The 13,731-nt window shown below is 44.6% G+C and overlaps 1 protein-coding gene across 1 annotated transcript in view; it reads left to right on the top strand.

Moving 5' to 3' along the window:
• The first annotated feature begins 10,485 nt into the window (after nucleotides 1–10,485).
• SLC6A6 (solute carrier family 6 member 6) overlaps nucleotides 10,486–13,731 on the top strand; it is a 155,132-nt gene continuing 151,886 nt past the window's right edge. The window contains exon 1 of the mRNA XM_044667842.1: nucleotides 10,486–10,508. The gene's annotated coding sequence lies outside the window, so the exon portion shown is untranslated. The remainder of the gene's footprint in view (nucleotides 10,509–13,731) is intronic.

Here is a 13,731-nt window from a genome sequence, read left to right as displayed (position 1 = left end):
GATCAGACATTTACTGTATAACCCCAAACAAATCACTTAATTTCCTTAGTCTAAAAGCACTCACTTCACAGGGTTGCTGTAAAGTTCAGATGAGACAATACATGAAAAACATTCTTCGAAATAGCTCTTTATCAATGTCAGTTCTTAATCTCATTATTAGGATAATAATGCCTGTGGTCACATAGTTAGTAGCAGAGCTGGAACTAGAACTTATAACTCCTGCCTCCTCATCACTTTCTGTACACCTAACCTCTCTCTGTCTCAGTTTCCTCATATGTAAAAGGGGGACAATAATCCCACTTACCTTACCAGGCGGTTAGTTGTAAAACTTGAATGAGATCAAGCATGGAAATACTATGGAGGAGAGCTTAAAAATAATGACGATAATAAACCATGTTTATATAGAATTAAACCATGTGCAGAGTAGTTTCTCCCCAACAATCTGGTGAAGTGCATTAATCACCATATACTAATTAAGCACCTTCTGCCTGCAAAGTTCTATGTTAGACGCTGAGGCTACAAAGACAACATTTTTATTTTTATTTTTATTAACCCTTAACTTCTGTGTATTGGCTCCTTGGTGGAAGAGTGGTAAGGGTGGGCAATGGGGGTCAAGTGACTTGCCCAGGGTCACACAGCTGGGAAGTGTCTGAGGCCAGATTTGAACCTAGGACCTCCCATCTCTAGGCCTGACTCTCAATCCACTGAGCTACCCAGCTGCCCCCTAAGACAACATTTTTAAAAAATCCTCCCTCTCAAGAAATTTCTTCCCTCCTTCTATAAAGAGAAGCAGATATATACACAGATAAAGATGAGATAATTTAGAGGTGAGATCAGGAAATTCTTCCTTCGAAAAGTGGTAATACATCTTGAAATACAATTAGAATTTCAAAAGTTGTAAGAGAGGAAGAAGTAAATTTCAGGTAGATAGGATGGAAGATGGAAAACTAAGTCTAGGAAACAGCAAATAGGTCAATCTGGGTGGAATAGAGAGTGCATACATAGGAATAATAGGAAACAAATCTGGAAAGGTGGTCTGGAGCCAGATGGTGAAGGGTTTTACATTCCTAGCTGAAGAGTTTCTATTTCATCTGAGAGGCCACTGAAGATTCATAAACATGGGGAATGACACTTGGATTCATATATTAGGAAGATTATATATATATGTATATACATATATATATATGGTTATCCTCATTTTATAGTGATAAAACATCTCAGAAAGCTGCTTTTGAGGCCTAAATGGGGCTGGGAAAAAGAGAGATGAGAAGAGGTCCTGGTCCTGACGTGACTTTACAGGTGCTGTTCATCCCTATCTGTGCCTCAGAAAATGAAAGCATACTCAAAGACATTATTGTATGTTCCATCTTCACTGATCTGCTTCTCTGAATTCCTGTTTACATTCATAAATTAAACTGCAGTTTACTAAGTGTCAGCACTAGAACCAGGAGAATCTTATACACAGAGACAGATGCACTGTGGCACAATCAAATGTAATGGACTTCTCTACTAGCAGCAATGAAATGATCCAGGACAACTCTGAGGGACTTATGAGAAAAAACACTAGCCACATCGAGAGGAAGAACTGTGGGAGCAGAAACAGAAGAAAAACAATTGCTTGATCACATGGGTCGATGGGGACATGACTGGGGATGTAGACTCTAAATGATCACCCTAGTGCAAATATTAATAATATGGAAATAGATATTTATCAGTGACACATGTAAAACCCAATGGAATTGCTCATTGGCTATGGGAGAGGGGTGGGAGGAAGGGAGGGAAAGAACATGAATCATGTAACCATGGGAAAATATTCTAAATTAATTAATTAATTAAAAAATAAATTGTGCCACCTAACTTTCTCAAAATACCAACTGATCCTAGACCCTCAGCAAGTAAGTATAATATAAGAAAGCAAGGGGTGAGATTTGAGCCCATGCATTCTCATCTTAGATCTAATGCTCCTCCCATCAGAGCACACTGCCCCTCTAGCATCACAGAAACCTTAGAGAGCACAATGATAGCCCGGAAAGGGCCAAAATACAGAATGTCAGAGCTGGAAGGTTCTTTGGAGGTCATTATGTCCAATCATTTAAAAGAAAAGGAAACGGAGTCCCTCTTAAGTGATTTTGCTAAGGGCACATAAACAGAGCTGAGATTTGAATCCAGGTCCAATGTATCTAAATTTGCTTCTTTTTATACTATAACCCACTATTGAGTGAATGAGTGAATGAACAGATCAGGTCAAGAGACAATGTAGTAAGCCAAAATGACTGACACAACTTAGCCCACTCCACCATTTTGGGACTATAGATGTGACCCCAAAACATTGTATAAGGCAATTTGAGAATCAGAAGACCCAGCTGCTAGTTTGGACTCCTTTGTGGGATAGGCTGGGTTATCTAAAGCCTTCAAACCATTCCATGGAGCTACATATCTATGTTCCCTCTAATTAGGGTGAACCCAAAAGGGACTAGTGATTGATCAAGGCATGGGTATGCTAGAGCCTGTTGAACCAGAGCAGCAATTGTTTTAAATTTTCATTGCAAAAATTTATACATTGGAAACTGGCAAACATTATAAATTAGGATTAGATTTGTTATATTGTTGATTGTCTAGACTTTTAAAAAAGACATGGAGAAAATGTTAATAGTGCAGATGTCCTCTTTCCCCCTTAGAGCAGGGACAGAGAGAAGACCAATGGTTGGGTTCCTTGAATCATGGAGGCAGAGGCAAAGAAGGGTGATGGAAATTACACTGGACTTGGAGTCAGGAGAGCTGAGATCTAGGTCCAGTTTTGCCATTACCTAGTTATGTGTTCTTAGGTGAATTACTTCACTTCTTTGGGGTTCAGTTTCTACATCTGTAGAAAAGAAGAGTTTGAACTAAGAGATGACTTCTTGATCTTCTTCCAGTGCAAATAGTCTATATTCTAGTCTGAGTTCTCAGGCCCCTTCTAGCTCTAACTTTCTACATTCCAGGGATCCTTCCAGTCCTGACGTTCTAAGACCATACAATTCTAGGTACAGACACAATTCATTGCTCTCCCAATTCTCCTCTCTCAAAGCCCCGCCTTTTGGGGATCCAATCAGAGCCAAGGGCTCCAGGATCAGGCCATAAGTGGGAACAAAACTGTCCTTGCGTTTGCCTCTGTGGTCTTTGTTTATTGTCTGAGTGCTAGAAATATTTTGAATTGTTTTGTTTGGGGAGGAAAAAAATAACCAAATTAAAAAAAAAAGTAACTCCCATGAAAGCCCAGTCCTAGAATGAAACGGGAAAGGACAAACAATATTTTGGAACCTTGTGAAAGTAGACCTTCAGCTTTTTTCCAGTGATGCAAAGGCAGAAAATACAGAAGCATAGGATCAGAGACTGTTAGAATTGGAAGATGCCCTACCATTCACCTCTGTTATGAATAAAATGGATATAGATGGATCTGAGGCTAGATTCTGAAAGTCCCTTCCTAAGGTCGCCAAACCTCATTCCATCCCTTTATTTATTAAGGGAAGAAACTGAGGTCCAATGCAATAAAGTCATTGGCTCAGGTGTTTCTTAGGCACAGATTTGGGACTAGAGTCCAAATTCTCTACCTCCAAGGAGAGAGTTGTTTCCAACCAATGAACCAGGGTTTTTACAGTCAATTTACTGCCCCCCACCCCATTTTGGAGTAACTACTAAGTGTCCAGCTAATCATCATTTTGAAGACCAAGAAGGGGAAGACAGAATTGCTACCACCATTGAGCTACCATCATTCAGATCTTAAAGTCAGGTGGCTCAATGGCACTCTCATTTCTAAGATCTGGAGGGACCTAGAGAAGAGGCCAGCATCTAGAGCTGTCAGGAAGAGTTTTTGAAAGAAGGAAGGATTTGAGTTTCTGAAAGAAGGAGGGATTTGAACTTGAAATTAAAAACTGTCAATCAATCATTCAATAAATCAATAAACATTTATTAAGTGTCTATTGAATTGTACCAGGCAGCATTTAACTCCAGCAGGCTCCTGTGAAGGAGCCTCATCCTCAGATCTGCTCCTGTATTTCAGAAATCCAAGTGGGAAGATCTGTGGTACCTGCTCGTCTTCCCAAGGCCTATGGAAGGGTGAGCTAATGGAAATGCAAGGTTAATGATCTTATCACCAGTTTGGAAATGCTAGGAAACACTAAGAGGAGTTCTCATTCACACACACACACACACACACACACACACACCCTCTCCCTCTCCCTCTCTCTCTCCCTCTCTCTCTCTCTCTCTCTCTCTCTCTCTCTCTCTCTCTCTCTCTCTCTCTCTCTCTCTCTCTCTCTGTCTGTTTTTCTCTCTGTCTCTGTGGCTGTTTCTGTCTCTGTCTTTCTGTATCCCCCTCTTAGGATTTCCGAGAGCTGGAAAAGGCCCAATCATCTAGTCCAACCCTTCCCCTCTCATTTTACAAAGGAGGAGACTGAAACACAGGGGCAAGAAATAAATTACTTGAGGTTCTAGAAGAAGTAAATGGAAAAATCAAGATTTGAACCCAGGTCTTTTTTTAAAAAAGATATTTTGTTTTACCAATTACATGTAATAACAATTTTCCACATAAGTTTTCTGAGGTTATAAGATCCAAATTATCTCCTTCTCTTCCTTCCACCCTCTCAGAGCTGGGAAGCAGTTTGATCTGGATTACACGTATATTATCATGCAAAACATACTCTCATAATACTGTTCATTTTTATAAGAGAATAATCATATAAAATCCAAACTCCCAAATACTATAAAATTCAAAAAAAGATCTGCATTCCAACTCCAGCAGTTTCCTCTCTGGAGGTAGATAGCATTCCTTGTTGTAAGTCCTTCAGGATTGTCTTGGATCACTGTAGAACCCAAGTCTTCTGATGAAAAAATGCACAGCTCTTACCACTGCCTCACCCAATCAGTCTCTCTATTCTACCCATCCACCTTCATGTTCCCCAACCCTGCCATAACCCCCACTTCCCCTTACTTTTCCATTGGAATGGAAACTCTTTGTGAAAAGGGGTGATCTTTGCTTTTTCTTTTTGTACCTTCTGTACTTTTAGCAAGGTGGTCCACTGACTAGCTGATCTTAGGCTTTCTTGGCAAAGATACTAGAGTGGTTTGCCATTCCTTTCTCCAATTTTATGTAGGCAAGGGTTAAATGACTTATCCAGGTTCACATAGCTAGTAAGTGTCTGAGGTCAGATTTGAATCTTGATCTTTCCCATTGCACTGAAATTGATACATGGTAAGCATTTAATAGAGGTAGGTTAGTGGCACAATGAGGAAGGCGCAATACCTTGAGTTAGAAAAACCTGAGTTCAAATCTGGCCTCAGATACTAGCTGGGTGACCCTAAGCAAGCCACTTCACCCTGTTTTCCTCAGTTTCCACATCTATCAAACGAGCTGGAGAAGGAAATAACAAAAAACTTCAATATCTTTCAAGGAAACCTATGGGCAGTTGGTCCACAGGGCCAAGAAGAGACAGAAAAGACTGAACAACAGTAACAAGCACTTAATGTGATTTTTAAATTCATTCATTCATTAATTTAAATACTTAATTGTCTCAGTTGGTTTCCTCCTGCTATTATCTCCTTATTCCTTTTCTACATATAACCCTTGAAATGGGTACAGCTTTGGCCTGTGATGTGGGGTGTGAACCCTTTGGGGTGTGTTTTTTAAGTCAACCCTTGGAGGCATTTTAATATATGTCAATGGGTGTATATATACAGGGATGCGTGCATTTGTGCTTATAGTACATGTATGAGTGTGCTGGTGCTTGAAGGCAAGTGCTCTGGATGAGTATTTATGTGTGTTATACGCTCACAGTTGTTGAATGGATGACATGTTTATATCTTGGGGCCTTGGGTGCTTGTGCAATATTTATTAAGTACCCGCTCCATGCCAGGCACTGGGCTAAACAATGGGGATACAGAAAACAAACAAAAGGCAGTCCCTGCCCTCAAGGAGCTTACAATCTAATATCAAATGCAGGGTTGTGTCTCCAGCATTAACATTCATCCTCCTTTGGTGCAGGGTTGGGGTTTGTGATTTCCGGTTCACAAAAGACCTGGAATTTGAGACCCTGAAATCTGACCACCCCAGGAATAATGGGTCTAGTTCTGAGAGATACCTTTAGAGAAGTTATTGACAAACCGGGGCAGATCCAGAGAAGCGTGACCAGGGTGGTGAAGGGTCTGGAACCATGTTACACAAGTTGCTGGGGGTGTTTAGTCTGGAGAATAGGAGACTTAGAGAGAAGGGAACATGATAGCGGGCTTCGAATACTTGAAAGGCTGTCATGTGGAAGAAGGAGTAGACTTAATCTAGGTGGCCTCACAGGAAAGAAGCGGGAAGTTGCAGGGAAGATTTCGGCTCCATCTAGGGGAATTTCTCACAAGTAAGAGCTATCCAACACTGGAATGGGCTCCCTTGGGTAATATTGAACTTTCCATCATTGAATGGATTCAGGCTGAGACTGGAAGACCATCTATCTGGCAGGAATGTCCTAAAGAAGATTCTAGCACCTGTTTGGGAGGAGGGACTAGTGGGAGGATTAGCTCTGAGGTCGCTTTCAGTGCCAAGATTTTATCATTTGAAAATTCCATGATTCTATGGTCCTCGTATTGGTCCTAGACTATCCTTTTTTACTCTGGAGATACATAGAAAATTCTTACAAGGGGACATAAAAACACACACACACACACACACACACACACACACACACGGTGCTTAACCTAAGGTCCCAAATATAGGATCATATGGTTCTTTCTGTTTCTAACTCTCTTTATCTCTCTCCAAGACAGACCCTTCCCCACTGCCTGTCTCAACCCAGAAAAACTGATTTTATTCCCACCTTAAGCCTTCAGGTTCTCTGAGTTCATGTCTAGGGACAGAAGGCCAACTCGAGTATTCCCACATCACATAGTAGCATTGAATGGCATCCCATCCTATCCCAAGAAAGACAATATCTCCCTCCTCTCTGGTCCAGATCATTGCCTGAGGGAGGGAGGAAAACCCAACTAAGCCACAGAGTGCTATTGCAGAGGGGAACCTGGGAGTGCTGAACTGCCTAGTTGGTAGTCTCCTGCTCTCCCAAACATGCTATGCTCACACCTACCTCCATACTTTTGCTAAGGCTGTGTGTCCTGCTGGGAAGCTCCAGTCCTCCCATCTCCATGAAGCTTCCTCTGACTACTCCAGCCTTCATTTAATTCCCTTTTCTCTGAACTGCTTCCCATGGCACTTTGTATCTATAGTAGCTATTTGTAAGTCCTTTGATTATAAGCTGTCATAGACCAATTCCACAGTCTCCAAAACTGTCTAAGGGCAGGCAAGGCATATATTTTTTTCTCTTGTTTCCCCCTGACACCAAATACAGGACTAGGCATACAGAAGACAGTATATACTTAGCTACTGATGAAATAAAATGTGGCCTTAGTTGGTAGAGCCAGAAGGGCTTGTTAAAGCCCAGCATCCATTTTTAAAAAGTGCTGGCAACTGCCTTGGCAATCCTAATCAATTAATCCATTAAGTTAAGAATGTGATTGTTAATTCTAAAATATGGAACCCTATGAAGTTCCTCCTTGATAGCAATGGCTGTCTTACTTTTCATTTGTACCCCAGCCCAGGATTTGGCATATCCTAGATTCTTTAAGTGTTTGTTGATTGATAGAGATTCTCATTCACAGGAGCATAGAGTTAAAGAAGGTCAGTGTCAGAAGAGATTTTAGAAAACAATCTCAGAAGGAAAAAAAGAAATAGAACAATCTCAGAACATGGAATTTTTAGGACTAGAAAGGATCTTAAAGGAAATGGAATATCTGAGCTGTAAAAGGCCTTTGAACAAGATTCTGGGGAGTGGGAGGTGGAGGGGAGGTTGTGGGAACATTACATTAGAGTTGAGAGTTATAGAGATCACTTAATTCAGCCCTCTTATTTACAGCTAAGTGGACTTTTAGGCCAAAGAAAGGAAGTGACATATTCAAGATCAGACATTGAATTATCAGGCAGAACTTGGACTCCTGATTCTATTTTGTGAGCTCTACCTACCAATTAATTTGTCTTCTTAATATATTATGATAAAAAAAATTGATGCATTTTTTTTTAGAAATTCTTTTCTAAAGTGAGGTTTCTGCCCTGAGCTTCACTATGGCTTTCTTTGAGTATGTAGTCCTGGTTTTTCTCTACCTCTTTGACAGGCTTTTCACTATCCACCACTCATTCACTTTTTTTCCTGAAAGTCTCCTCCCTTGGCTTTCTTGGTCTCTCCTATTTCTCTGACAATTCTTTTCTTTTGTCTTTTTTTTTTTTTTTTTTTTTTGCTAGCCTTTCATCCTCCTCAGGTCCATCTTGTCTGAGGTCTAGTGAGGTTCTGGTCCCATATACTGAAGCACTCATTCGTCCAGTGAGGGTGGGAAATAGAGCAACCTGGGTTCTCTGCTGTCTTTTCTTGGCCCATTCTAGGCTCCTTTGATGTATTTGAGCCTTCCTAGATCCTAGGTTGAAAAAAAGACAAAATGGACAGCTCTGTGGCATCCTGTCAGATTTAATCCCTGCTAGTAGCTTCCTTGGTGAGGGAGGGGAAAGGAGTGTTAATGGTTTCTTTATAGGATCTCTTCTTTCTTTCCCATTCCAATCTTAATCAGGATTTACATATGACTTACTCCCTCTACTGGAGAGAGAGAAGCTGGACTAGAAAGAAAGGAAAAAAGAAGAGAAAAGGAGAGGGGAAGATTGGTACTTTCATTTTCTTGGGTGTGATGTCTTGCAATTATTCAGTGTTTTTATATTTAACAAAGTTCTTTATCAGTTCCGGATCTCATTTCATAGGATCATAGACCTTAGAGATGGAGAAAGTTTCATAGGAATCACTTAGCTCAACATCCTTGTTTTTAAGCTGTGGCCAAGAGACATCAGTGACTCCACCAGTATCTCACAGGTAGCAAGTGTGGAGTCAGGATCCTACTACTCCTAATCCAGCATCTTTTCCTCAAACCATTCCTCCAAGGTAGACCAGGCTGGGTAGCATGGTAAGAGAGAAAGAACACTGAAGCTGGCATTTGAGAATCTGGGTTCCTACCTCTGACATTTACTACGGTGACTTTGTTCAAGTCATTGACCCAACCTCAGTTTCCTCATCTGTAAAATGAAATGCTTTGGCCACTTCTGGCTCTAAAAAACCAGATTCCATTGTCTTGGTTTTACAGATGTAGACCCTGAGGGTGAGAAAATGTCAGTTACTTGCCTAAGGTCACACTGCCCATCAAGAACTAATTCTAAGGTTAGTTTTGTGCTCCAGGTTCCTGTCCTTAGTCCTTCCAGGGCAGGGTGCAGTGATGTGGGGGCTGGGTGATCTTTGTCCTTTGTCCTTTTAATCACTCGATTCAAATTATTCTTCCAATTTTCGAGTAAGGCAAGTTCAGTACCTTTCCCCATTTGAGACGGGGTTCCCTCCTTACTTAATGTATTTAAAGAAAGCTTGCGTGTGTGTGTGTGTGTGTGTGTGTGTGTGTGTGTGTGTTTTCCTTCTATTGTCCCAGGGGACACAATTCCCAAAGCAGACTATATCAGAGCTGCCGAAAGAATGAGAGAGAGACAGAGAGAGAGAGAGACAGAGAGAACAATGAAGCCGAGACAGAGAGAACGTAGAGCCCGAAACACACACACACGACAAAGAATTAGGGAAAGAGAATGAAGGAGAGGGAGAGAAAATGAGAGCCAGAGCCAGAATGAGGGAAACAATGAGAGAGCCAGAATGAGAGATGGAGACAATATGGGAGAGGCAGAGAATGAAAGACTGACAGACACAGGAAGATTATTGACCGAGAGACATAGGAGCGAGCGCTAGTTAGGCAGACAGCTGTCTCTGACCCTTCTTCCCTGCTGCTTCCTCGGCTAGGGTTGGGCTAAGCTAGGCGGCCCCCGGGGGGGAGTCCTGGCCGCAGTCCCTTCCTGGAGCTCACAGCGAAAGCTACCTCCTCGTTGGGTTCCCTTCGCTTCTGTATGTGTGCATGTGCGAGCAAACCGCGATCGTGGCGTGTGTGTGAGTGTGTGTGTGTGTGTGTGTATGTGTGTGTGTGTGCCCGCGCCTGTGTGAGCGCGCGTGTGTGCCTGGGAGGGTTGCCGGAACCCTGGCCCCTCCCTCCCTCCCTCTCCCCCCACCCCCCCACCACATTCCCCGCCCCTTCCCCAAAGAAGAGGCCGAGCTGGTATTTTTCCACCCAGCAGGATGGGTGATGCTAAATGCTCCCTCATTAGACAACAGACACGAGAGGTCAGGAAGAAACCGCTTATAAATTACCGTTTCCTCCCTCGCAGCCCGGCTAGTTGGACTGAGACGCGGAGCAGGACGCACGCTCCAGGCTCCCAGCGCTCTCAGACGCCGGTTCCTTGACAAAAGCAGCGGCGGCGGCAGCAGCAGCAGCAGCAGCGGCGGCAGTGAAGGTGACGGCAGCAGCGGCAGCGGTAGCGGTAGCGGCAGCGGCAGCACCAGCCACGGCAGCAGCAGCAGCGGCAGCGGCAGGTAGCATTGTCGAGGTTGCTGGAACCCGGGCGCGGGGAGGATGAGCTAAGGGTGGCAGGCAGGGAGCGCTGGGGTGAGGAGAGGGACCACAGGGAGGGAGCCTGCAAGGGAGGCGACCCCGGGAGGTAGCCCAGGACGGACGGCTTAATTCCCGCGGCAGCTAGGAAGGAAAATCTGCCGAACCAGACAATAGCTGTGTGCGCCCCGGCGTGCGCGGAAGCGTGCTTTGTGACCCTGACCGAGGTGCGGAGCTGCCCGCCTGGCCGGGCCCCCGCATCCCTCTCTGGTCACGGGCAGGCCACGCTGCTGCCGGGCCGGGCTTCTTCTGCCCCCTCCGCTCACCCTTCCGTTGGGTACAGCGACGAGCCAGACTCGCCTTGTGCTCTGGCCGCCAGTATTTGCCTCCGCTGCCCCCCTCCCCGCCCCCTCCAACCTACCTCTCTCACTCCCTCCAGTCCGCCGCAGCCCCCTTTCATCGTCCCCCTCCCCCTTACATCACCTTTGCTTGAAGATAACCACTGCTCCCCTCCCCCCGCACTCAGTTCCTAGATGGGTGCTGATCCCCCTCCTCCCCCTTGCCCAGGCTCGGCTGCATTTAGGTTTGGGGGTGGAAGCAGTGGCGAGGGGAGGGGAGGAGAGAGGGAGTGGAGGGGGGACTGGGAGTGGTGTGTGTTTTTGTTTCTCTGGCAAAATGCAATTTTAAAATGTCTTTTAATGCTGGGGGCGGGGGGATGCTATGTGTGGAGAAGGCAGAAGGAATGTGTGGGTGTATGTGGAGGCAGACTGTAGCTCTGGTACTAAGGCCCCCCCCCACCCCCGCCGCCCCCTGCTTCCCAATACGGCTTTCGGTTGGCTCCCCTTTGGCAAGGAAGCCTGCAGTCTTGTCACAGGGGGCTTTGGTGGCAGCTCTGCCTGCCTGCATCTATGCTGGCGGGGAGGGGGAGATAGGTGGTGCTGGAGGGAGGCATCTCGGAGCAGCGAGCCCAGAGCCCCTCGGAAGCACTGGCTGTTTGTGCGAGCCTCACTTAGAGCCTGTACTCCCTGCGACTCTCCCTCCTCCCACCCCCCGCGAGGGCACGCATACTTGGTGAGAATGGTGACCAGAATCAAGGTCTGTGACCCTAGAGATAGGACGGATCGCTGGTCTGAGTGCCAGGAGAGGGAAATGGGTGGGAAGGAGTTGCCTTTCTCTGTGTGGTAGATGAATTACCCAGATCAGAGCTCTCTCTGGTGTGTGTGTGTGTGTGTGTGTGTGTGTGTGTGTGTGTGTGTGTGTGTCTGGCACTCTCTACTCACCTATAATCGTTTCCTCTTTTGGGGAAGGTAAAAAGAGGCTGTCCCTCCTTGGAGACGACACCCCCTTCCTCTTTCTTCCCTCCTCTTTTCTCCTCCCTCCTCCCCACCACCTCTGTTTTTCAAGGTGAAATGGTAGTCCATGTTTAATCCTGGATGCCTCTCTTTCCAAATAACAGTTTGGGTGCTGGGTAACAGAATTAAAGAGGTTACATTTCTGTCCTTAAATGTAAAAAGAGGGCTTGGACAAAGCCCATTCGACATTAGAGGGATTTCAGCTGTTGGGGCTAGTTTTGTCAGAAAAAGAGGGAGGAGGGCCTCGATGGCCTTTTTTTCTTAGCTTCCCCGGGGAAGCATTGATGAAGTGGGCAAAAGAGGAGGAGGAGGGAGAAGGGAGGGGACACTCGAGTATAAGGGCTATTTTGGTAGCACCAGTAGTCCCTTTGGCAAGGTGGACATCTCCAAATGCTTCACAAGCATCTTGGGAAAAGGATCAGAAAAACAAACAAACAAACAAAAAACAGTGTTGCCACCCTCCAAGCCCTGTGTCCATCTGTCCACTCTAGTTGAGATTTCTGTTAGTTTAGGGGTGTTGTGTGTGTGTGCGCCCACGCCTATCAGATTATTAACCTCCCAAGACTCCTAGGATGTCAGGGTCTCCAGGCACACACCAGGTTTATGAACAACTGTGGGGATTTGTATTTCTAGATTTGGAATTTATTAAGCTGGACAACTTTTGGCAATGGATGTGTGCAAATTAAACTCTGGGAGAAGAATTCTCCCAAAGGATGGCTACTAGGAAGGTGATCTTTTAGAGGAACTCAGGGGAGGAGGAGTTTATTTTTGTGAGAGGAACATGGCTAGCTCCTAGCAACCAGTGCCTTCCTTTGGCATTAGGAGAAGTGAGGGAGGAGGTTGGTGGGTGATGATGGGAATAAAGGAATTTTATTGGAGTCTACTGAGACAGGAGAGTGAATTAGGCAGATCTGGAAAGAACAACAGGACCCTGGAAGGGTATGGGAGTTGGTGCTTTTTCTTGTTATAGTTGCAGACCTTAACTGGAAATTGGGATAGCCAATACACAGAACAGCCATCTGGTTGGGAAAGGTGGCCATTGGTGCTCTTTAATGCTCCCAAAAGTTTATGGATAAAAGCAAAAGTCTCTAGTTTTAAGACCAACTGGGCAAGGGAGGAAGTGTAGAAAGGTTAGATGAGATAGTGATGAACATTTTGTAAAGAAGAACAAGGGACTTTCTAGGTGCTTTTGCTGTCCTGAAATGAAATTTTATTAAATATTAGGCTCTTTTGCTTTTGAAATTTGGAAAGGACTTTAGAGGTCAAATAATCCCACCTCCTCAGTTTTACAGAGGAGGAAACAGGAACAGAGAGGTCATGGAGGCAGAGGGTAAAGGGACCTACTGATGCTAGAAGGATCTGAAGCTGGAAGGGACCCCAGGAGCTATCTAATCCAACCCTCACATTTTCAAATGAGCAAACAGGCCCAGCAAGCCCAAGTTACTTTCAACCCAGAGATTCAAATTGAAGTCCTCTGGCTTCAAAACTTATGCTTTTTTTTTTCTTCTTCTGTGCATCCTAAGGACTCTAATAGAGTGGAGCCTAGAGATTTGAGGTTAGGGAGCTTGGTGGTGGGACTGCTATTTTATGGAAGATTAGAGCAGAAAAGATTATCTGGTTCAGTGTTCTTAGTTTACAGATGGAGAAAATTGAGTCCTAGAAAAGGAAATCATTTTCTCAAAGCTATAGTTTATTAGGGGTGGAGTCAGATTTCTTGACTCTCCAGTCATTGCCCTCTGGCATCACATCATATGGCCTCCGAGAACTGACCTGTGTTAGACAGTTATTGTTGTTGTTCAGTCATTTTTCAGTGAAGTCTGACTCTTCATGACCCCATTTGTGGTTTTCTTGGCAA

Source organism: Gracilinanus agilis, chromosome 1 (assembly GCF_016433145.1).
Source record: "Gracilinanus agilis isolate LMUSP501 chromosome 1, AgileGrace, whole genome shotgun sequence".
NCBI classification, from domain to species: domain Eukaryota; kingdom Metazoa; phylum Chordata; class Mammalia; order Didelphimorphia; family Didelphidae; genus Gracilinanus; species Gracilinanus agilis.
This window is presented reverse-complemented; position numbering and strand designations above follow the sequence as displayed.